The sequence below is a fragment of the Agelaius tricolor genome, unplaced genomic scaffold (assembly GCF_023055355.1).
Source record: "Agelaius tricolor isolate 1412-34295 unplaced genomic scaffold, bAgeTri1.0.p SCAF_5, whole genome shotgun sequence".
In the NCBI taxonomy this organism is placed as follows: Eukaryota; Metazoa; Chordata; class Aves; order Passeriformes; family Icteridae; genus Agelaius; species Agelaius tricolor.
Genome location: NW_027269265.1, coordinates 28,757,410 through 28,781,550, shown reverse-complemented (window position 1 = coordinate 28,781,550; position 24,141 = coordinate 28,757,410).

Here is a 24,141-nt window from a genome sequence, read left to right as displayed (position 1 = left end):
TAGGTTACTGATGTAAGTAAGTGAAATTATCTGGGAAGTCCACTTAAACTATGCTCTGAAGCAGAGTTGACAAAAATATATCTTTGAATTCAATCTTCTACTTAGAATATCTCTTAGACACATGTGATGTTGTAGCTGTCGCTGCAACCTGGGACAAAAATTGTACATAAACTGGTAGAATATGGAGTGATGTCAAAGGGCTACAGCCTAGAAAAGTACTGGAATGTCATGCAAAGAAAATAAGTAGCAGGCAATCAATTACTCCCCTGTATTGCCTCCAAGAAAAAAAGAAAAAAAAAACCCAAACACGAGGAAATATACCAAATATGAGCAACTTAAATAAAAAATAGGTGACCCAGAACACCTAACACATATAAAAAGTATATATAAAGAGAGACTATAAGTGTATATAGAGACCAAACATTACTGGATGAAAATTACCCCCAAGTGTAACAATATGGCACCTTCCTTTACGTGAGGAAGTGTTTTTCAAGAAACTCTGGGTTGGGCAAGAACTTATTTCTTTGCTCTAGTCCTGACTTGCATGTAACACCTAGATTGATAGGGGTTTATCAATCCCTATCAATTAGGGATTAATATCCCTAGCAATTAATATTATTAATATCCCATATCAATTAGCAATTAATATCATTCTTTCCATAGGTATTTACTAAGTATCAAGGATTAATGGAGTCAGAAGGTCCACTAATAGAAAAAATTAAATTAAGCAACAAAAACCTGCCAGGGTATAATAAGGTATATTTATTCATTTAGAAGGCAGTTTCAAAGGGCATGATTAAATGGTTTACAAAATATCTGAACTCCATTATAATATCTAAATTTCCATTAATGAACATTGTCCTCCCCAGCCCAGACCCCCTAGAAAGCAGAGGATGAGTGAGGGCAGTGCACCAGACTGTCCTGCAGACTGGTGATCAGCATTCTTAGCTAAGAGAGAGGGTAAAACGTGGTCGAATTCCTTCAAGTGAGTGGTGAATCTCCCTCAGCTGTCATTCCTCAGGAAAAGCTCATTCAATGTTGTCATTTCTACCAGTAGCAAGATGCCTCGAGCCAAGAACTTTTAATACAAAATACTGCAGCATTAAAATACTTTTATAAATATATTCCTGAGTGCAATCATTTGGAAAATGTTATTTGTTCCCACTGGTAGTAAATTAAAAAAAATCCAAAAGTTTAATAGTTTTCATATTAACTTTTTCATATCATTTATTTTCTTAGGAAAGTGTTCACAAAATATTAACTGCTAGAATGATTTTTTCCAGGAATGCATTAACTTATATGTACATAGAGACACCCTTGTAAATGTTTTGAAGCATGTGCTACAGCACTTATCCTCAGGAGACTTCTGAATTGGAGGAGGAATCTATTTTCTTATGAATTATGACAGAAACTATAGAAAAGAGTAAACAATAACACCCCTACACTTTACCATTATTTAGATGGCTAATTAAATAACACATTCATCATATAATATATGCTTTAAGAATAACATCATTACCAAATAATTAAAAAGTAATCAGCCAAATATATTGTTCTGACTTTCTGACTAATGAAGACTTTCCTGAATGATATGGCTGATAGGGGGCTTATAATCTAATGAGAGATGAAAACTTCAATATAAGATTGAAATGAAGCTTTGCCTTTCTTCTTTTGCCTTTCAAACTATCTGTGTGAAAATATTGGACACAACATAGGTTTCAGTAATGTGTTCCCTAGCTTCTATTTTGTGATACTGCCTTTTTTTTTTTCTTTATATAATCATTAGATCTAGTTCTAGCTTTTCCTTAAGCTTCTGAAATCAATGCACACAATTTGGCACATGGCATCTCTTCCTTCTGGGCCCAATCACAATAATTCTCTCTGGTTGCTTCTCAAAGGCAAAAATATGCAGAAAGATTTGAAATTCCATGGATAGTTTCAACAGTGTTATAATCAGTCAGATTGAATATTCAAATGGAACATCCTTATCTAGAATGTTTCTGGATCAAATTAATATGGTTTCTGTGGAAATCAAAACTACCAAATATCAATAAGGTTAGCCAACACTATCTCAAAAATTATTATTATTATTATTATTATTGATATTTTTGCATTTGTTTCTGTTCATTTGTTTCCCAGTAGGTGTCTCTATACTGCAGCTTTACTGAAAAAGAGGGAAGAAGCAGACTAATTGCATAAAAATATTTTTAAAAATTAAAGAAAAACATAGGCAAATGAAACCTTACTATGACATCACACAACACCAAAGGAAAAAAAAACAACTGTAAAGAGGTGTTTCTTATGAGCTTTTGGATACCATCATACACCCATGTATGCAGAACCAAAATAGACTTAGTAACTACTGATTACAAGAAAAAGAGATGTTAAAAATGGTGCGCCATAAAACCAAGAACTAAAAGCCTGAGTTTTTTGTATGTTCTCTGAAGACCAATGATCTCTCCAATTTTCATATATATAAATATATAACCTAACAACTGCTGGAACTTATCTACAGCAGCAGCTACAGTGAAATTATTGATGTCTCACAAAGAAATTGTTTCAACCTGGGTTGGGTCCATAAATGGGGAGGTTAATGAAGACTACAGGGGTCTGGAGTAGTGGAGAGAAAAAAAGTATGAGCAGTAATGCAAAATTGTGATTGGAAATAAGAAATGCAGTTTGTTTTGACTCAGGGCAGACCAAAGTAATTTCAATTAATTTGCATAAGATGCAAAAATTAAAAAAAAAATTCCCTTGACATGTAATCTCTTTAGACAAATAAACCTTATGCTTTGCTGGACCCCACTTGTATTTCTGTAGTGATCTAAGTTGAATATAAAATCTTGACTTACCATATAAAAATACTAGTATTCTGTTTAGCATTTGATTTTAATTGCAGATTTCACAGACGAGAACACTGATGATGCTGAACTGAAATAGCTGAAATTCCATGTATGATTCACAATCTAGAACTAAACCTCTGAAAAAGTTGCATTTTCAGGTCTTGCTGTTCACAGAAAAAGTATTTCAAGGTTAGTAAAAGCTGATAGTCCCCAGTTTGTCCATTAATCAATAGTTCACTGAGTATTTGGTAAGAGCTCAATGAGCCATAAAAAGGAACAACATGACAAGTTTTATTGATTTTCTCATAAAAAGTATAAAGAAGTGACAGATGACAGGTCCAGTTAGACCTTTACAACAAGCAATACTCATGCTACATTACTTACAAGAATTTCTCTTTTTGGAACAGGAAGAGATAGAAAACCACACATCATTTGCATAAAAATTCTCTCTCTCTCTCTCACACACACAAACACACACATGTACATAAATAGATTTCCAAACTGATTGTGATTAAATAAGGTGATATCATAGCTGAAGTCAGACTCTGATCTTGAATTCTTCTTAAAGAATTGGTTTTCTTGTACAGTATTATATACAAGGCATTTCATGGTATTTATATTCTTGCCCTCAATGCATTTTATTTATGGACTCTCAGTGTTCTTCAACATTATTTATAAGGATTCTGTCAAATTCCAATGTGTACTCAATAGTTTTTGGTCATAAATCATTGTGCTCTTATTAGGACTTTGCTGCCACATTAATCCTTAAACTTTCAACTTAAGAGCAGGGAGTGGAACATGGAAAGTTAATGAGTCAGATAAGACCTTTACCTCATAGTGCTGTCAAAATCCAAGAGTTTAATAGTCACGTTAGGGAAAGAACATTCTGCAATAACAAAAAAGCTCTTGCTGAGAAGTTGTTTAAGGGATTCACTCTGAAGTAGTCACACAGATTTTAGATACTTCCATCTAGAATTTTTTTTTTGCAATATTTGCTTTATGAACTTTTATTGTGCCTTCAAAGTCTCTACTTAATTACATTTCTCCTTGCTACTTCATTTCTCTTTTACATTTTTACCAGATCATGTTTCCCTAAGGAATACTGCCTTTTTCACTGTCGCCTGTTCAGATTCACGTAACATGAAAAATGTACTTGAAAAATAGTTAGATCTGTAAAGGGGAACTTAAACATATGTTTAGTTTGTTCATTCTGAAGTAAAAACTCCTTACTTCCTTCAAATTTCCTGAAAGCAAGTGAAGCAAGACTGAGCTTCCATTAGGAAAAAAGCTCACTGACACTTCCTGCTTCTGTGGTGTAAGAATTAATTTATTTAAGTTACTTAATTCTTAGAGAAGGAATAAGCAAAAAAACCTTGAAATTCCTCTAGTTCCTTGTCCATATTGCACCTCTTGCAGCACTGAACATGGGGAGTGGGAACAAGGCAAGCATAAGCAGTTCTTTTAAATAATGGCCTAGAGTAATAGTGAGTAGTAGTGATGCTTCCCATCAAGGCTGCTATACATTAAAAACATCCTGATTTGATATATTACTGTGGACTTTTTTCATTTTTTATTCTAAAACTATCGAGAAGTCTGTTATAACTTAAATAAATATTTATTTGCCAATTGCTTAGATGGACAGAAGATGTTTAGATTAATGTATAATTAAAATTTCAATCTTTCGTACAATTACCTATGCTGGCCATATTTTATTGCTGTAGGTCAATTTCCTTCTAAAAAACTATTTTCCAGGCTTGGGTAGGGGTCATGGTTTAAGTTTGAATTGCCTATTTAATTGAATAATTATGGGGTTTTTCCCTTCAAAGACACCTGTAGTAGCTAGTATTCATTTAATAAATCTAGTATCTATTCATTGATGCAACAGGGATATTCCAAGATACATCAGAGAGAAGCTGGGGAAAACAATAGTGTTAACTCACTTGCACCATAGATTTTATGGTACTGAAGATATACTTGCCAAAATATGACTTATTTTGTTGAGCTATCATCTAATAGGTTTACTTCTGCTGTGTACTGAATAAAAGGTGTAGGGTTTCTATCTTCAGTTACAGCAATATCATCACAAGCCAGCACTGAGAAGTGGGCATGCCAAGATCATGCTTGAATTAAGTATATGCTGAAGTGCTTTTCTGAATCAGAGCCATAATTTATTTAGCTCATAAAGTGATTCCTTAAAGAAAAACAAATCCCAGAATGAATGACATTTATGAAGGCAAGATTTCTTTTCTGTAATCTTGTTTTTATGATAGGGTTTACTTCTGCTCTTTTCTATATTCTGGCGTCAGTAAGTATATATAAGAGTACTCAACACAAATGTGTTATGAATTCTATGAAAATGGCAGTGTTTTTGCTGTCATTGCAGAATATCCTTTAAATGTCCCATGCCATTACTAAGTCAAGATATCAGAGTATTTGGAAGTGTGGCCTGGAAGTTAGCCAGTGAGAAGTTTAAATTAGCACCGTTCTGAATCTAGTCCAGCTTTCAAATACATAATCTATAAGAATACACTAAGCCAGTCAGAGATACCGAGTAACATGACTCCATAGATGGCATAAAGAGGGGAAATTGGATGGAATGACTGACTGGCAGTACTGGCAGTCACGAGGGATCTTCCCTCTAGGATGCTTTCTCATGAATATTCGGGGGTTTTTGCCTTCATTGCAGTGATTCAGCTGCTGGACATCCTTTTGCCAGAACACATCATCTTGTTGTGTCCTGCCAACGAATAAGCAGGTGGCAGGGATGACACGATGCCAACTTTGAGTGCATGCAAAGGAGCAGGCTAGGGGCAACATGACCTACATGTTTTGCATAGCACCAATTTATTAACAAAGCTGACACATTTAACCAGGCACTATTCAGAATACTTTATCAGTCTCAATGATCTGTCCTGGCTGACACAAATCCTGCATCAAGTATCATCCAAGTGGCAATGCGCTTGAACTGGTTAGAAATCCAAGGGGAAATGAAGCAGAACAAGGGTGAAGAAAAAATTTTTGTTATTGCATCATTTGTTAGCCAGAATACTTAGTAACTGTTTTTGAGGAAGGTTGTCTCTGTTATTGGTGAGGGTGTTTTTCTAAAAATAAAACAAAGACATGAACTCTGAAGACAGGGTTGGATGCAGAACGGTAAGGCACGTGACTGGAACTAATGGGGTTTGGACTGGACCACCTCACATATTTATAACAAAACAAGTTTTAACCAAGGAAAAGGGCAAGACCATCTGTGTTGCACATACATAGAATAGAAAATTGCAAACCAGATAGATGATGATAAGGATAGCTATAGTTATATGTGAAATTTCCTATAACCAGAAAATTTGTTGACATTTATCTTCCTTTAGCTACTTCTGAAATTCAATTAGAATTGCACATTTTTCTATTTTAAGGGTATTTTGAAAAAATTGTGAATTATTTTGTATATTAATACATTAGCAGTGCAGCTTTAGTTGAACTCTCTTGCTCAATCTGCTCATTCACTGCTAATACTCAACTACTAGGAAATTTTTTAAAGGAGTCTGAAAAATGTAATATCATTTCACCCTTTTTTCTTTTCTTTTTTTTTCTAATATATTCTGAATATCTGCAAAATGAGAATAATGCTTGGCCACTGCATGTAACAGCAGAAAACTGAAGAAAAGAAAGCTGAATGTGGATGTTTGTCAGGTAGAAATATGAGGAGAGGGTCAGACTGGAGAGGAGTTTATCTTGAGTAGCTCATCTTTGAAAACAGCACTTTGAAGTGTTTTCTCTAAACCTTTCAAAGGGATAGAGACTGAAAAAAGAGCAAGAGCTAACTAGAGGCTAAGTACTGGGAGGATAAGCCAGCTGGAAGATAAAATTCTTTCTTTGTATCAACTGTGTGTGAGCCCTTTAAAATCTGTCTGATTAGATAGGAGGCACAAGAGTTGAAGTGTTAAACATACAGCATATCCCACTGCCTGAGCTCCACTCTTGTATGCTCATAATGTGAAATGATGGCTCCTCTATACAAGTGGGACTATTAAAAAAAATTGACAATAGCTGTTAACAAAGCCCCATCTGAGTGCTTTTATAAATTGTAACAACAAGGATCAATTTTTTAAACTACTGAAATGCAGTCTTTGTTAAAGTGAAACCCAGTAACTCTTCTGTAGCACACAGCCAAATGGAACTGCAGGGAATCTCAGCCAAAGAGAAGGCAGTTCCATTTGGGACTGGGACAGCCATGAAAATCTAAGGGCCTTCTCAGAAAAAAACTGAACTCAACAGCCATCATCAGTATTCTTTTTCATGAAAATTTTTAGAACTATAAATGAAGAAGTGCAAAACAAGAAACAACTCTAAAGTTTCCAAGTCTAAAGTTTAAACATACATTAAGAGTTGAAGTACAATAACTGATTTCTCAGATATAATTGATTTAGCCATCTCCCAAACTACTTATTTGCATTTCATGTACTGAAAAGTCAAATAAAAAGTAGAGCTGAAATATAATTTCCACCACATCTAAGAAGAAATTGATACAATCCCAAAGGACAAAATGTTGATTTTCTGTCTGCTTTAATGCACATAAATTTCTTTAGCTGCTGTGTTTCAACCACCTGCCAGAGTTCAAGAAGACACCTCCAGACACATGGTGTGGTTCTTGAGGTGGGCCTGTGCAGCCTCAGGAGTTGGACTGAATGATCCTTGTGGGATCATTCCCATACAACAACCATTCAGCTCCTATGATTTTATGATTTATATTTCCCTTTAATGCTAGTGAGAAAATTTCAAAGAGATATTTCAAAGCATTGGTTTCAGAATGAGGAATATTGGCTAAATAACTGAGTTATGTAAAAAGGCTGCCAGGCATTTCAGCTGTTAACCCAAAGGGGTGTTTTTTTCTACAGAACACTTAAAAACTCTCATTCTTGTATAACATATTTGAGTTGAAATACCTCAGCGTTGGCAAGACTTCATTTTGAACTTTTGAGTCCATCTATACTTTTTCTCACCCTACTATTACTACACTTTTGAGGTTTCCATGCATCATTAGAATTCTGCTGAGATTGGTGAGCTCTTCTACCATATTAAACATTTTTTTCTCTTTTAGTATTTCAAGGCATTTCATAATGCTGAGCCCTCAATTTTGAAAATTATTTTTCCCCAGTATCTGTCCATAATATCAATGGTATTTTTTAATCTATTTCTTTATGCTCTAGATGCTAGAAGTGATGATTGAAAGACAGAACAGATATGTTTGATGCTAGTCTTTATGTTCAGATATGTTCTTTTCCCAAGAACATTAACTCTCATGATTTCATATGACAGAAACGTATTCCAAAATATAAGTCTACTCTCTCAGACAGCTTGGCCTATAAAGTCAAACAAATATCTGCTGCCTATTGATTGCCTTTAGAATTTATTCCTACTAATTCTTGAGAAATAATTTGTAGTACTTTTTGTAACAAGAACTTCAAAATATCTGTTCTATGTAAAATTCAATGGTCCTAAATTCAGTTTTGTTCTTCAAGTTTTATATACATTATGAAGTATGATTTCTTTTCAGCTTTTGAAATAATGAAAAATTTCAGGGTTTTTCTGTATTTCCAACTATTGACATATATCTCTTTTCATATAGTGCTTTCACAGTACAATGCACATTTGCAGTGTTCTATCTGCTTTATTATTTGCTTTTCCCATCTTTTATTTTTCTTTGTATTTTATTCTAGTGCTCTTCTTTGGCTAGCTTCCTGGTCTTTGGCTTGAAGCACTGAGGCTTGAATTCCATTGTGCATCTAATTTTTCTTCCTTTATAGTCTTTGCCTCTGTCTCTCATAGATACTCAGTTCATCTTGAGCTTTCCTTCTTGGATTTATTTTCATTTTGGCAAAGTTAAGATTATGGCTGTTCTTGATATGACTGTTCAATGTGTTTCTACATTTGTTTGAATATAATCTATTTGATTTTCTTATTCACCATCTGGTGAGTTTGTGTTTGTTAGGTAACATGAGTTGGAAAGAACTAGGCTGTTCACTAAATACAAATCAATGAATTTCTCATTGTTTTGATGATGATTTCCTTCCAATGCTTTCCCAATGTTCTCATCTCTTCATTTTAACATCCTAAAGAGACATTTACAGAAGGTAAATCAAGTTTTGGTTTCTTTCGAACAAGTAATGGGGGGAAATGTGGATTGTTTTGTTCCTTCTGGTTATATTGCTATGTAAGAGAACAGTATGGCTCAACTGACATCCTTCACAAGCCTGTTGTTGAGTTTGGTGTGTGTATGTTGCACAGTTTAACAAAACTGATGAGGGTTTAGCAGAATGGGACTCGGAATGCAATGGTCTTGAAGATCTTGTAGTTGCTGAAGCATATGTACATGACATGAAGAAATGACATGTACATGACTCCTGAAATGAATTGTAGATTCCTACATTCCTACATTTGATTCCTGAATAATTGTTCAATCAATTATTGTTATTGATAACATCAATATTCTGAGGACTTTACTCTTTTGGTGTTTTGTTTGTTGTTTTATTTTGAAGGAGGGGAGGGGGCAAGGGTTGGTTTGGGTTTGGTTTGGTTTTGCTTGTTTCCAGAGCATTAGTGTAGTGTAGGAAATGATTCAGTTCCTCTCAGTGGCCATATTGTTAGAAAGGTAATTTCATCCCTCATGTATAACTAGCAAAATGTTTACAGATATAGCCTTCATTCACATTTACATGCATTTGTTTTTATCCAAGCTTAGGAAAGCATCTATACAAAGCAATCACAACAGCAGAGCAATTGCTTTTTAATATTGTTGTATATTGCAGTAAAACAGTTACATATTTAAAATATTTTCAAGCAAATTTCAGCAACACTATTCATAAGCTCACTCAAAAGAAATACATTTTCTTTGATTACTTGCACATAACTTAGTTTCAGAAGAAGGCATTTGAAAGTCCACTGACACTTCTTTCATAATAAGGTAATAGTTTTCTCGAAACTGTCACTGCTTTCAACTTAAGATGAATGTCAGTGAGATTTTGGGAAAGAAATCTCCTGTTGAATTCTAATGGATATAGTTTGAGACTGCTATGTACTTCCCTCATGAGCGTGTACTTAATGCAGAGGCTTTTTTTTCCCCAGCTTTGCCGTCTTGTGGCACATTCTCTTCTGTTAAAGAGAGGTGCCCTCAGGAATGCCTGCAAAGCAAGTTCCACTGTGGCAAGCGTTTAAAGTTTTGCAAATATCTTGAAAGCTGTTTCTGAATCTGAGCAAAAGTTGAAGTCATTGCTCATTGTGTCCATGGAGACACAAAACCACTTCAAGCCTCTAGTTCAAATACATTAAGCATTAGGGAGAGAAGTGTAGTTTTGTACCCTTTGTCACAGGATGCTCATTTTGTGCTTCTTCAGTCTTAAGACTTGTTAAATAAGGGTATAAAACATTCAATACATATTATCACACCCTTTTGATTGAATTCATCAAGACAAGTTGCTAACAAACAGGCGTAAATAACCAGTTAAGAGGGTGTTGTTACAAAACAAAATAGAACACATAAGCTGGTCAGGAATTGTAAGTGCAATACCATCAGCCACAAGAAGTCAGAACTAAGGGGCTATAGGATTGCTGAACAAACATTTTTAATAAGCTTTTATTATAAATTCCATCAGTTACACATTATTAGCTCCACTACGCTGCAGAAACACAGGAGGGATAATTTGAACTGCATTATTTATAATACAACAAACCACAATACCTCCAGGGTGTATATCATCCAAACAATTTCATTTTGCCACTCATTGCTGCGTTTCCTGAATGTCAGCACCTTGTTGCCTTACCAGCAGGATTGGTACAAAAGATCTTGCTATTACTCTAAGCCAGTCAGCCTCAGTGCTGTTGACTTGACTGCAAGTGATCCCCATTTCAGCTGAACATCAATCCTTCAGAAGCCCAATCTAATAACAAGGGTAGGATACCACCTCAGGAAAAGAACCAAATACCTCCCCAAAGGTCATAGACACTTTTACAGTGCAAAACATCACAACATTGCCTTTAAGAAACATTATATCAATGCTGCATGCAATTAATGGTTTAATAAATGCAGTAGATGACCAAAGGCATGGGCCTTTTTTCATAAGTTACTTCTTCATGAATTTGGCTGTGCTAATTTTGTGTGAAAACTTCTAATTATATTGCTGAAATGAAATCCAAATTCCAAACTCCACAACAAATTCCACCTTACATTTCATGACAGCTCCAGCCACTGCAGGCCTCAAAGGGAATTAATGAAATAATTATACTAAAGAAAGGATTATATTTCCTTTGGGGAACAATACTAGTGCCACAGTCACTAAAAAGTGAGAACATATAAATTATATATATAATGCATATTTTCAAGTTTTGTTTTTCAGGCTACTACTTAAATGATAAACAATACAGCAAACTGTATATGAATAGTAGAGCAAAATAATAATCTTAATGGGAACTCTATGTTTAAATGGTTTTTTCTCTCCTGTTACTATCCTTCTCAAATGTTTTCTATTCTATTCTGTAACCTTTCATGGATGTTGGCATGTGCTAACATGTTCACACTCTTTACAGAGATGCACAGTTTTGTCTTCTATTTACAGAGAAAGGAATATTTCCTGAAATGTAACAAATGCAAAATTAAAAAAAAAAATCACCTAGGAAGATTTGTTTTAAAGAAAATATTTCAGCTAGCTGAATAAGTAAAAAAGTGAGGAAAACAGTTAAATATTTTGTGAGGCTGAAAAGATTTAGCATACTTATTTTAAAGCATCCTATTTCATCAGCTTTGTGGGATGGATATTAATTAATACTAAATTTTAAATATAAATATGATAAAAAAATACCTGGAATGTTTTTATATCAGTTCATTCTAACGTTGTTTCTGTGGATGCAAATAGGTATCTGTTTCTCATATAACTTCAACAGGCTCATCCTTTTGCTTTTATTTAGCTCACTCACAAATGGTTGTATACTCATACAGTCAATATGTCAAATTAGGAATTATGTTTAGGACTTGTTTGTAACATTTGTTCTTATTACTTGTTATTATTATTTCTATTGATCATAGGGCATTTTTCTAGGACAGCTTGACAAAAGTAACTGCTACAGTCAGAAATGGTGATCCTACTGAGATCTAAATTTCTCAGGAAGTAAAAGTTACTTATGACAAAACATGCAATGATAATTTTAGAAATATTTGCATCTTTTTCAGACTACAGTCCTTCTACAGTAGACTGCTGAAAAAAGAAAAAAGACTACTAGCATAGCAAAAATTTTTAAAGGTCTTCCTTCAGTCACAGATAAGAAGTATGTATGCAGGATTGAGCCAAGCTGTAAAGAGTACAGCCAGAACCTTCTCTGAGTCATTTAATTGCCTCTGTGCCAAAGCTCCAATGAAGAACTTAGGGAATACTGTCTCTCTCCTTTTTAGTAATTATATTTATATGCCACATATAGTATAAAGAGCTTCCCCTGTGTATATAACATTTACCATCTAGATTGTGCAATCCTAAAAGATTTTCTGTTACCTTAAGTGAAGGTAAGTCTTGACTTCTGGACTGATTTAAGATGATAACACAAGAAAAAGGAAATAAAGATACTGGAGAGTCCAAAGCTGTGTATTATGATCATTTAAATAACTAACAGTTAAACTGCCCTGGTTTCAGCTGGGGTAGAGGTAGTTTCTTCTCAGTACCTGCAACAGTGTTGTGTTTAGTTTAGTTTTTGTGATAGAATTTATTTATCCTAAGTCAAGGACTTTTTCTCCTTGTCTTGTGCTCTGCCAGTGAAGAGCTTTGCAAAAGAGACTGGGAGGGGGCATAGCTAGGACAGTCACCTGAACTGACTGAAGGGATATTCCACACCACAAAACATCAAACTAGGGAGAATTACCTGGAAGGTTTGGGAAGGGTGGGTCAGGCACTGGTCAGCATGTGGTGAACAATTGCTTTGTATATCACTTGGGTTTTTACTTTATAGGATAAGTGTTATTATTCATTATTATTCTTATTATTCATTATTATAATTATTATCAATTATTATTTAACATTATTATTGCGTTATTATTGCATTTTACTTTGCTGTAAATTATTAAACTGTTCTTATCTCAACATACAAATTTTACTTCAATTCTCCTCCCTATTTCAAAGGGTGGAAAGAAGAGAAGGGAGGTTGAGCAAGTGGTTTTGTGGTGCTTCATCTCCAGCTGGGCTTAAGACCACAACAAAAATAAAGACCACAAATCCTACAAATGAGACAACTAATTATTTGTACTTCAGAGCTGAATGAGTGTAATAAAACTGCAGAAAGCAAGACACGATTTAAGAATACAAGAGGCCTTGGGGAATACAAATAAAAGATGACACCTGAACATAAAGGACCTGATTCAATCAGTTAAAAGTCAGGAGGTGTCAGACTTCAGTCAAAGAATTAAAAAGGGAATCTTACAAAAATTCTTCTTTTCTATTCCACAATGTATTTTCTCATCATATATTTTGCATTTTAGTGATAAGATTTTAATTCTAATCCTCAGCTGCTCTATTACTAAATGACATGTTAAATAATCTAAAATAGTGTCACAGTTAAGTAGTTAGTATGGAAAAGAATGCAGTGCTTTGCATTGAATCAATCTGAATTTGAAATTCAGATCTCTGTATTTGTTCCTTTGGATTGAGATTATTATCCTTCCCACTGATTTACCAGCTGTGTAGTTTGGACAACAGTAAGCAAATGATACTCACAGTTATAGGTGATATTATTTAGAAGTAGAATTTATCTAGAAAAAAAGACCATAAAAAAATACCCATTTTTCAACGAGTCTACAAATTTTGACACATAAGAAGATTAAGAGAAATAATTAGAAGATAAACTGTGTCAAGTCTTTTGCTTCCTAAGTTTTTCAAACTAAAGGAGTTGTTCTAATGTTATGGTTTTGAGACAGAAAGCACACATTTCACAAAATAGATCTGTTTACTATGTGAAATCAAGATGTCTGGGGTTTTTTGTTGCAGTGGAGTCCTTAAATATTACGGCAAAAAAATCAAAGAAAATAACCTGGAAAAAGTTATCAAAACATGCCAGCAGATGTCTATATGAATTCCTTCGCATTTATAATTAAGGACTGAAAAAGCCATTACCTAATCAGAACATTAAATGTGTATATATATATATATATATATATATAGTTTTATTGTGGAAAGATACTCTTCTTCTTATATTCAAATTGACTACACATTTTAAGAAGCGATTCCTGAAGGATATTGAACCAGTAAATTCACTATGCTATCTTTTGCTATGTAACACTAGAAAAACTATACAGACCACCAAAATAAGCCAAAGTTTTTTTATCAATGGCCTTATGTATATGTATACACAAATGCTCTTTAGGGAAAAGCTACTTTCTCCCCATCAAGCCAAGGTGCTATGTTCCTTCTACTCAAGAACTGATCATGGTTCTAAATGGACAGTATTTATAATAAAACATTTTATGGTCTAGACTTCGACTTTTCATGGATCTCTTTAACAATTTCTCAAAGACAGGACACAGATTAAATGCATTGAACAAGCTATTTAATCTTATTACAGTACTTATTTAAGCTGGTTAGAAATGAAGTGCCAGTTCAGATATCCTTTTAGTATCTTTACTTGTCCTCTGCTGTCCAACTACAGTACATCGTATTAACTAGTTTAGAGCTTTATTTGGTCATATGTTTATGAGGAACTTTGTGATTCAGGAGCTACAAGATGGAATTTCCATAAGGAATGTAAAATTTTGTCTTTTTAGTGAGCAGTATAAGGAGTGCCAATTTTTAGCAAAATATCACTGTCTAATTGCTAAAAATAATCACTAAAATTCAGCATTTAATTCCATACTCATCCCAGCCTTTTTATATAAGGGTCCCTTTAGCTTAGAAATTTCTTTATCATAATATGTTCTCTTGTGAAAATAATCTCTTTGATCTTAAAAAAAAGCTCAAGGAAATCTTAAAGCATATGAGGAGTAATAATCACGAACAAATTCTCATAAATTCCATGATTCTACTACTTTTTTCTAAAAGTTTTAGTCTACTGTGCTTCATGCCAGGCTGTTGAAGAAGCTATGGACCAAGTAAAACTGATACTGAGCTAAACATTACAAAGCAAACACCAGCATAGAAAAAGCTGCATGTTTCTGACAGGTGTCTGTTGTTCATGCCCAGTAGTGGTCCATGGAGATTCAATACAGCAACCCCAAAAAATTGCTTCCCTAGAAATAACTGTGTTTTCTGAAAATATAGCAAGCAGGTATGTAGAACAACTATTTCATCCAGCACTATATATGCATGTTTTTTTCACTCTGGTGTATCTAACATCCCCTGGGGACAATAGGTTAAATATTAATCTACTTGAACTAAATGTAATGTATATATAGTCTGTCTGCTGCTCATATCTATTCAACAGGTAAGAGCAAGCCATCAGGTAATACTAATAGCAACAATGTGATTAGCATAAAGGTCAAATTTTCTTAGAGAGCAAGATTAAACAGTAGTGAAAATATCATTCTGCAGTCAATGCTGCTGAAAACCATAAGTCACTTAAAAAAAATTGTCATCTCAAACCATGTGAGAACTTTATTTTTAGTCAGACTAAGGCAGAATTATGATACAAAAATGACTTTAGGACATCGCTCATCTCATTCTCCTGTCTAAAAGTCAACTGTGCTTATGACATTTCTATTGTCTTTGACTTAATATTGAGCATCCAGTGACAGAAGTTCCATAGTTACAATATGCGTTTTTAGTATGTTACTGTAATTTATGGTAATTTTCTCCTAATGTTTAACCCTCTTAAATAATGTATCTATGTCTATCATCCCAATTTTTTTTGCACTTGTCAACTGTCCCTAGGCATTTCATGATTGCTGAAGTTTTCACAATCTGTAAGCCCTCTGCAAAAAACTGTTTATGAAATTATGCATTTAAATTCATTTTTAAATAAAACATCTTTAACTGGACTTTGAGCTTTCATTAGAAACTTTTTTCTTTCTTTTCACTTCCACTCTTAATAAGCAAGAGCCTTAATAAACACTCCTAATAAGCAAGAGCCTTACTTGGCCTTGAGTTTTAAAACTATGTGAAAGTCTTGAAAATGCAGTTTGAGTATATGCCAGTGGAATATATTAGAGTCTTTTGCAAAAGAAGTTGATCTGAGAACATTGGACTCCAAATAAAGATTTCTTAGAAATATATATTCTAAATTATATAAGTTTGAGTTTTACTTGAATTTAGACAGTCAGAAGTATTGTTATCTATAGAGCAGATTTTGCAATAGCAAAAGCATTTAAACATTTGTTGGAAAGGGAAATTTGTTGGAAAGGGTTAGCTGTCTAATCTGTTTAAAAATCTCAAGAAGCAAATATTTCAACTTTTGCTAATGTACTCTTTATACTCCTTCATATGTATTCTTCATAGTGATATTACTTTCAAAGCCAGTCGCTTCACCCAACTGAAAACACAAATCATAGGTCAAAGTTTTGAGACCTCTTGGTAGTTCAATGATTTTTGTCTAAAGAATTTTGATATGTCATGAAGTAAGGAATCAGATACTAGCATTAATTTGTTGACATGAATGTTGGAAACTAATTCTGAGAGAAAATAAGAAAAAACACACACGCAAACAAAAACAAAATCAAACTTAGGGATCACATGTGAGGATATTATAATTTTATTTGAACTTCCCAACACAATCCACATTGATATAGAGAGGATGAAGGGGAATGGTTGCAGTATCAGCCTGCCAGAGTTCAAGAGGCATTTGGACAATGCTCTCAGGCACAAGATGTGACTCTTGGGGTATCACGTGCAGGGCCAGGAGCTGGAGGTTGACAATCCTTGTGGTTCCCTTAGAGCTCAGAATATTCTATGATTCTATGATACAAATTAATATTCAAATATTGTGAGTTCTTTTTAAAATATTGGACATACATAATAAATATAATTTTTTAGCTACCAGCAGTGAGTACAAATCAATTAAGCTGAGAAATATTTTTTTAAATATCTAGAATAATATGTTGATTTGCTGGTCCAAATAGTTGTCACATACTTTTGCTGCTAACATAGGTTTTACTTCCCTTGTAAAAGGATTTTCTTTCCCTCTTGAAATAATTTTCTTCAGAAATAAACATCCCTATGTGTCAGTGAGACATATCTTTTATCATTCACACATTCAAAAAAATTTTGATACAATAGTAAAAATAATGCTATGCTTGCTTAAATTCTGAAAATTAAATTCTGAAATAGATTTAGGCTAAAATGGTTTTGTAGTTTTACTTGTATATCCAGTTGGGCTTTCTTTGATATAGTAAATAATGTGACTTGTTCAGGTTTCAACAGTAGCCATATTAAATAGAAAGCTTTATTATTGTTTGCAATAGAAGTTTAAATCAGGTAATAAATGATCAGGAAGCAAAACATATGAAACCCTCATTCTTACATAAGTGGCAAAAATTTCAAATTCATAATGAAGCACTTTTACAGTCATTACATTTTTCTTTGCAGTTGTCAAGTGAGATAGACGTTCTGTGTTTTAGAGGTATACCTAGCTCCTTTCTCTTCCAAAAATTGCAAAACACATTCCAATGGCTCACCTTGGTAACCACATAAAAGTGATATCAAAGTTACCAGTATTGTGAGTAAACACAGAATCTCTGAATCACATACTGTGATGTTAGCATTTCTTTTGAAAAGCATTGTCTTTTTGAACTTAACAGGAATATTTTTAAGAATGATGAACACTAAAGTAACAGATAAATGAACAAAGCATCTTGTATACTGAAGATAATGATCTGAAGAAAAAATCAAAAGGCAAAGATAAGAAATCCAAAGATTTCTCTACTCTTTCGTTGGTTCATTGATTACCGAATGAGGAAACAGAAAGAATTTTAATGCTCTACTTATGTTATATTAAGTGTATTCAATCCTGAGAGATGACAACTAGGAAAAGGAGAAAAAGTAAATTTATTTTATTGATGTTGTGTAGGCAAACATTTCAACCTGAGAAACACAGACTACATATTGTTACACATATACAGCATGTCATGGAGATTCTGCACTTCAGCATTAGCACACAGCTCACACAGTACTGGAGCTGCAATTTGCGTGCTATAGACCAATGATCCTAGATCTGGAATTGAATTTTGCATGCCATCTATTTGTATGTTCTGAACAAAACTGGATAGAATACAAGTTCTGTAGAACATTGAAAATGAGCATATTAACGTCAGTTTCGGTAAAAGTTATCTAAGGTCACTCTTTCCAGTACTTCTTTGTATATATTTGTGATAGAATGTCAGACCTTTGTCTGTATGAATGAACACATCATTGTACAATGTACAATATATGCAGTTCTGATAATATAACCACAACACTAGTGTGTGTAAATTTAATATATAAACCATAGAGAGTCATGTCTTTGTACGATTCATTTTAAATCAGTATTTTATAGTGCTTTCTATATGTAACCATGTCCACAAATGAAATAGATTGCATCTGAAAATAAAAAGATGGTGTAAATACAAATGCACTTTATCTGAAGTAGTAAAAATTCAAAATATAGCACAATGCTTTCTGACTATCCTTAAAAGGTTTACTGATAAGAGATTGATGCAAGTGACTTCAGAGCAGAGTGAGACAATTGTCTCATCTCACGTAAAATGTAGGTCATGGAACAACCATCACCCAGTAAAATTTACATCAGCCTCACACTTTCTGTTTGAGCAACAGCACGTGCATAGAAAAAAAATTCTCATTTCAGGTTTTGAGGGTTATATCCTAGTACATATTTTTCTCTGGTACATCACACTAATTAAAATCAGAAATTTATTTCTAAGATGGATTTGTGACACAATTAAAATCATGTTTCTATGAAAAAAGGATGTAAAAATACTTGAAGGAAAATCTCTTCCACTAAGAAACTTCTTGTATATCCTGACATTAACACTTAGGCTTCAATTTGATTTGTCAAAAGATTAATAATGAGAATTTAGATACAGGTAGAGATGCTGGTTAACAGCCCACTTTCTAGGACAGGTAGGGTTATTCAAAAAGGCTACCATTATTTAAATGAGTTTGTTTTCTTGGCTTCCTGAAACACCTGTGAAGCAATGGACTCTGCCAGAGATTAGATGATTTTCAAGTATCCTCACAGTCAATATAAGAAAGAAAAATATTTTCATCTCCCCATAGGCAAAGGTCTGAAGTCTGATCATCTTTGTACTGCTGAAATATCAGTCCCATTTATGACATTTCCTACTCTGGATACTAACCCTATCTCAGTCTCATTGAGGTGCTCTGGATACTCCTGACATTCACATGATTTTTCTCCATATATATATATATATATATATATATATATATTTATGTTTCATAAAATCTTAATATCATAGAATGGTTTCATTCAAAGGAACATTAAAGATTACCTTAAATATTTCATTATGGAGAAATTAATTATTGGCTAAAAACTCTACTTACAGACACCTAGCAAAGAATCACTCAGTTTTTGAGGCATAGAGTGCACCTTTTATACGCTAAATTGCTAAACACACAGACTTTAATAATTCTAGTTTCCATATCTTATAATGGAACTAGATGGGAGGTCTGGAATTAATTTTACCTAACTTTAGATTTCTATTAGTCTTCTGCATGCAAATTAGTCTATAAAGTTCCAATTTATAGTCAACAGAGAGAGATAAATACTTTTCGAAGCAATTTAATTGCATACCTTAGGGCAGGATGAATTACATTCCATAAATTCATATTCCTCTTCATATATTTTAAAGAAAAACTACTCCCTGATTTTAAATTCTACCCTAAGTATTTTTGAGTTCATAGCTAGGTGCTATGTTAAAATATAACTCTTGTAATAAGAAAATCATGCATTTTTTTCTATCAACAGTCCTCATCATTGTATGTTCTGAAATGTTGACAATATCAGTGTGCTTTATTTTCTTTAATTTCATGAGGAATGGTGGGACTGTAACACAGATATACAGATAAGGAATTATGTACCATAAATAATTTGCTAAATCAGGAAGAGTTTGTACAAGGACAATATTTATTGAGGGCAATGTTTTGAAAGCCAATCAATGTCTTTTTCCTTACAAGTGAAGCTACAGCTCTACAAACTCTCTCACACATAGACTTTTATTGCAACTTTAGAGATATAGAAACAACTACAAAGATTTTCTGTACCCTTGACACAGTTCTTGTAACTTACATAAGTATACTTTACTGAACAGATAAGGTATTATTATCATCTTAACCCCCTTTCCAGGCAGGCAACTTATTTACACTCAATAATACTTACCTTTTAGCATATTACTACCCGAAATACACAGTCCCAAGAGTCTGCTGCAACAATAAGAAAGGAAATATCAGCTAAAAGAAAAAATGTGAAAAAGCCCTACCCTTTTATGAAATATCCTATTCAATAAAATAATTCAAGATTAATTCCAACAATTTTTAATTCCAACATTTTTAAAGTTAACATTACAGAAGTATTCCCAGAAGACCTATCTATTAGGATCTTGCCACAGAACTTGGCATATTTTTACATTGGACTAGCTGAAAATGTTTTATTTTCATTTTTCGCATTTTATTCCTAATTTTCAAACTTTCTTTAAGATATAAGGAAGCCAAGTTTACATTATACTTATGGTTTATTAATGAGGTTTAACATACTGCAAATTCAGAGAGAGAAGGAATTACTGAATGGAAAAGATTGAAATGAAACAGCTGCATGTTAAAAATACTTTCTTTTTAATATTTATTTTTTTATTATTGTGACCATATGCCTATGGTAAGGTCATATGGAGTTCAATCTTGTAAAGTTACAGTACTATTTTAAGCTACTCAATAATAATTGGCCTTTAGAAAAGCAAATGAATACTTTGATCTAGGTTAAAGTGACTATTTAAAAGTAGGGTTAATTGGAACCATAATGTAAATACCAGGATAGCTCTAAATAAAAAAAATACAATATGGAGGTTTGGAGTACTAGATTTAATAGGCTTAGAGCTGATTTCCATTTATGAGTAGTTATTCAGTGGGTCCCAAAAATCATAATTTTATATTAATCCTGTTATTACATTTGGTACATAAAATAATAAGCAGGTTGAACTAAATATAAGGGTATTGCTGTTACTATTTTCTAAAGAAATATTAATTTAATTTTCATAAAAGAGAATACGTGAACTGAGCTTCAAAAAAATTCATCCAACATTTTTGTGATCAACATCTAAGATAAAAATTAGGACAATTTTTAATCTAACAGCTGAGTTTCTATCTGGGCATGAAGGAGGAATAAAAAACTTAAGAAAACATGGAAAAAATCTGTTCTTCTTATGCAGAGTAATTAAACTGAAGAAAGCAACCTGATTCTTGTCTTGAAGTTTAGCAGTATACAGAATATTTTAAATATTTCTATACAGAATTCCACAGTGTATATTGATAGATAATATTAGGAGTTTGGTACACTGTTTCCCAAAAATATCGTGGAATAGCAAGCTGAATAAATATGTAGATTTAATAAGAAGGCCAACAACTGGTTTACTGAGAAAGAATGTCAATGTATCTATCTGCAGGCAATCAGGCCACAGCTGTAGAATCTGAAGCAATCATGAAAGTGAATGTTCTTTTGAGGTAGGCAGGACTGAATCACTCAGAAACATACCAGGTGCCAGACACTAGAGCACTTGCCATATTTACCAAGGCACCAGAACTGTAGGGCAATGAGTCCCAAGCAGCTTTTTGAGGAGGAATCATATTTGGAACGAAAGACTATGAAACTCAGATGAAGCAGATTTGCATTAATTTGAGAAAACTGGTGCTAAATATGAAGGAAGATGATATTAAGAAAAAAATTAAAAGGACATCTTCTAACTTAGGAACCCACTCATGATTTTAAAAACAAGTCTTTGTTTATGCAGCAAAGTTATACCAGCATAGCAACGCCACTTCAATTATTTTTCCCCATCCTATTTATGGTGTATGTAATGTTCTTACATTAGGATAGAATACCAAGATTCATAGAATCTTAAAATGGCTTGGTTTGAAAGGTACCACCAGATTCCACCCACTAGATCAGTTTGCTCAGGATCCCAGCCTACCTGACCTTGAACATTTCCAGGGATGGGGTACAGCACTTCTCTGGGTAACCTCCTCCATTGTCTCACCATTCTCATAGTAAAGAATTTCTTCCTAATATCTAACATACATCTCTCCTCTTATAGTTAAAAACCATTACCCCTCGGTGTCTATTTTGTCTGTGTAAACATCTCTCTACCTCTTTTTTATAAGCCACTTTTAGGTACCAGAAGGTTACTATAAGGTCTCCCAAGAGCCTTGTCATCTCCAAAATGAACAACTACAACTCCCTAAGTCTTAGTATATCTATGTGGCAGCCACCAAAATATGAGAAACTCATGCATATAATTGGTTCCCATAATGTGATTCATTCTGTTTGGAAGACCACTGTAGGTTTTCAAAGTGCTGTGGAACTTGTATATTTATTCCATCATAGGGATCTGCTTTAAGAAACTGGCTACCTGTGTATTTTCCATCAAGCCCTTAATTTTAAAAATATATATGAATACCTAAATTTATTCCAGCTTGATCACTCAGTGTATAAATGTGGTGATAGGTCTCCTAAGGCAACAACTGTCTCTGGTGAGGCAATCTAAATGCCTTAGCTGTTAAGCCCTCATGATCTCAATAATTTTTGACAGAAGAAGAGTATTCTGAAGGTATTCATGTAACATTTACAACATTTTTTTTTTTTGTGATTAGAACACTTGTTTCTTTTAATAACTTAGTTCTGTTCTTTGCAATAACTCAAGACTTCCCACTTGGCAAGATGGCTTCATCTCCTTGATAAACTTTCTGTTATGGTTGGGTGTCTTGTAAGACTTCAGGCTAGTCTTAGTTCTAGTTCCTATGGCTTTCTGCTCCTTTTTGAAGGCTATCTAGAACAGGATCAGATTTGTCAGAATCACATATCTATAATCAGGTTCCTGAGAATTCCAAAGATAAAAGGAAGTCTCCAAGTTTTCTTTGAAATTTCTTGTCTTTTTGCTTAGCAAGACCTGCCACTTCAGTTATTTTGCTGGTTCATATTTTGCTATAAATCGTAGTTGCAACACCTAAAAGATTCCATGTCTCATAAATTGTGAGTGCAGAAATTATTCAGTAATATCCACAAGCTTTCCTTGTTAAGCTATTGTGTTTACAATCTAAAGGTTGGCTACTTTTGTAGTTCTCATGCCAGGACTGTGAAAGACTAAACTACTGTGAAAGACTTAGACTTTTACAGTGAACACTAACTTCCACACCTGCCCTTTAAGGAGGTAAATCTGCTAGTCATTAAATATCCTGGACTTGAATATATTTTGCTGTACTAGTGATTATACCTCCTTATGGATGAGAACATGTAGCTTTTTTTAAAACTACTAAAATGCCAAGTACTGTATTGGAGATCATGTTATATATTGCAGACACTGAAAAGTAGTTTTTCAATAGCTATGATTTGCATTTCACCTTACAATCTTTATTTGGGTCGGCTGTATAACATACAGTATTTTTTTTCCAACTCTCAATTTAAGTGTGAGCACTAAAGTACTACATAAAGGAAGGCAGAAGTTAATTCCAAGGCTGTGCAAATTTACTGTACATAAATTTTGTTAGAAAATTGTGCTTTATTGCCACTACTGCATTCCTAAATTCAAGTGTATAAAATTAGGGTTTTTAAATGTTGAATCTCTGCTATTCATTAACAGCAAAATATGCATTTATAAGTTAAGTCCTAATATATACATCTTTGATTTCAGTAATTACCGATTCACTTATCCATCTGTGTGAAACATATTTGGTAGGTATCACTGTCAGAATATATAAAAACATCACCAATTTGTGGTGACAACAAATGGCACAGAAACTGACCATCAAAGTTTGCACATATGGTATTACCTACTCCCTGCTAATAACTAGATTCAGAAGTTGATGTCTACTTGCAAACTGAGATATGGCAACAATACTTTTTTATTCACTATTACTTCTGGGACTAGTTATGTGTCTTACAGTTTGCTCCAGTGTGATACTGACAAAAGAGTGGAAGGACATGGGTAAGGATGATGTCCCATGAAACTCTTTTGTAGGGTGTGACTGATCACAACAGTATCAAAGCTGACTTTATCTCACCACCAAAGAGACCACAATGCAGCCAAATTTTAAAAAGCTATCAACAGTTGAGTAGATCAATG